General features: G+C 41.8%; 1 protein-coding gene across 1 annotated transcript in view; it reads right to left on the reverse strand.

Moving 5' to 3' along the window:
• The window catches only part of LOC106581397 (tumor necrosis factor receptor superfamily member 19L), an 83,543-nt gene that overhangs the window by 80,684 nt on the left and 359 nt on the right, over positions 1–2,500 (reverse strand). Inside the window, exon 1 of the mRNA XM_045704022.1 lies at positions 1,287–2,500. This exon is cut by the window's right edge and continues 359 nt beyond it. The gene's annotated coding sequence lies outside the window, so the exon portion shown is untranslated. The remainder of the gene's footprint in view (positions 1–1,286) is intronic.

Consider the following 2,500-nt stretch of genomic DNA (forward strand, 5'->3'; position numbering starts at 1 on the left):
GTTGCATCCTGCATAAGAAGAGCCCTTAGCCGTGGTTTATTGGCCATATACCACACCCCCTCGGGCCTTATTGCTGAGTTGAAACCTACCTGTGGATTTATTTATTTTCCGGCTGTGATACCAACCCATAGTGACAAATAGTCTATCCACTGTGGTCATCACTAGTTACCACAGCCACAAAGTAATAAACCCCGCCTATTTCTATAATTTCTCTTCTTAAACCTAACCTTAACCACACTGCTAACTTTATGCCTAACCCTGACCTTAATTCAAATATTTACGATATAGTCAATAATGACCGAGTGGCAGTTGTCATTAGCGGAAACCCTGAAGGTTCCATAATGAATTAGCTACAGTGACGTCATCACGCACACAGCCGCGGTAGTGCGTGGTGGAGCGCGTGCGCCACAGATAGGCGACAGTTTAAAATACCTTAGTTACAAGACCTTAGTTACAAGACCTTAGTTACAAGACCTTAGTTACAAGACCTTAGTTAGAATGTAACGGATCACATCTCACGTAAAACGTGTCCCTCACAGACTATCCGGATACTTTAGAAGTGAGTTAAGAAAATTTGACAGAAGAACCTCTAAGTTTTGACAACTTTCTAACTATGAATATCTATGTTTATTGTGCCCTAATAACAGATTATACAATTTTCATGATGTATTATGGATATTGCCCAGCCTTGGCTACTGCTCAAGTTCATCTAAGGCTATATGCGACACATGAGTCATAAAGACATGGCATCATGCGCTGTCCATGACGAGGGAACAGGCTAGGGCCATGCATCTCTCTAAATGCGCCAATGACTTTCATTTTACTATCCCACAGACTCAGACAGAGCAACACAATACACATACACCACCAAAATATGTTACAATAGCCTATTCTAAACATGGACCTCACAACACAAGTATGACATTAGGATAAACTTGGAACATGAGCATTAACTCGTGGTAACATCGTTTCAGTGAATATAACCAAACAAAGTGGTACATATACTTCCCATCCTTATAGATCACCAAAAGTATAGGCTATTAACAAAATGGGGGGAACGATTGCATGCTATAGCAAGATGTTAAAACACCACAACTCCAATTCAATTCAATCGGAAGTGAAACATCTTCACAGTAAGAACCAGCTCTAAAGTACAAGCCTAGCTATACCTTACAGAACCTTATAAAACGTTCAAAAAGCTGTCAAACCAATAGCAGAAGAGACAGACAAAACGAGGCTCTAACATGAAACAAGCAAAATCATAAACTAAAAGTTTATACACTTACCAGATTGGTGGTTAAATAGGGTTAAATCAGTGGTCTGGGACGATCATTGTCAGATATTCGCGTACGCTGTATATATATATATATATATATATATATATATAAAGGGATATTTTAGAAACAGAGATAAAATGCCGGTAGGAAGTAGGCCTACACCTCGCGAGTTCTCTGATCCAGAAATGTAAATACAGTAATGTTGCTTGGTGAGTTTACGGGCTGCTACGTCACCGGCTGAAACCCGTGTGGCGCGCGCGGGCCCCCTCATTTCCCCCCGCCTCCTCTGCTGCTGAACTCATCACGAGTCAATGCGGGGAATCCACGCGCACCGGACGGCAACGGCGGTGAGTTAACCGGACCGGGAGCCATCTGTCGGGATTCATCCGCCTCGCCTCTTAGCAGCCTGCTCTTGCATCATCAGGGTGTCTAAAGCTTTGCTATGATGACAGAGGCAGGCATACATAGTTTATACACACCTGACCACCTAACTTTACTAACCTTACTGACTTGGCCCACAGGCTGCATGTACTAGACTACTAAAAAAGAAATAATGTCTTTGCCATGACTTATGCAAAATCAACACATCAAAGTTGAAAATGTATGACAGAATCAAGACTGCATGTATTTTAAAGGGGGCAGCCTATGCAAAAAGAATGCTTGTACTGTACATGACACTGGGCCTTATATAAATCAGAGAGCCTGTAATGACATCATCACCAAGTAGAGGGCTTAGATAAAGGATGGGATACAAATTCACTGTCCTCATTCTCTCTCCCTCCATGATTGAGATTCAATTCACTCCCTCCCTCAACCTGCAGATGCAGCATTTCGAAAAATAGCCTGAAATAGAAATAGCCTACCCCTCTCTCTCTCTCTCTCTCTCTCTCACACACACACACACACACACACACACACACACAAAATCAGTCTCAAAGATAATCTTCTGATAAAGCTAACTTTATTCTATTTACAGTAGATAATTGTGAAAACCTAACATTCTCACTCAATCCCTGAACTTTTCCACTAATTGTGAAAACCTAACACTCTGAAATGTTCCACTGGTCTGACTGTGAGTCTATGACACACTATCAACAGGAGGTCTATTGTGTAACACGTCTCAATCGGTCGTGTGTGTTCATTCATTGAGCGTGTGTGAGCGTAGACATTCATTCCCAGCCCACAAATGCAGGTCATTTATCAGAGCATTTCACTTTGCTGTG

The sequence above is a fragment of the Salmo salar genome, chromosome ssa20 (assembly GCF_905237065.1).
Source record: "Salmo salar chromosome ssa20, Ssal_v3.1, whole genome shotgun sequence".
Classification (NCBI taxonomy): Eukaryota; Metazoa; Chordata; class Actinopteri; order Salmoniformes; family Salmonidae; genus Salmo; species Salmo salar.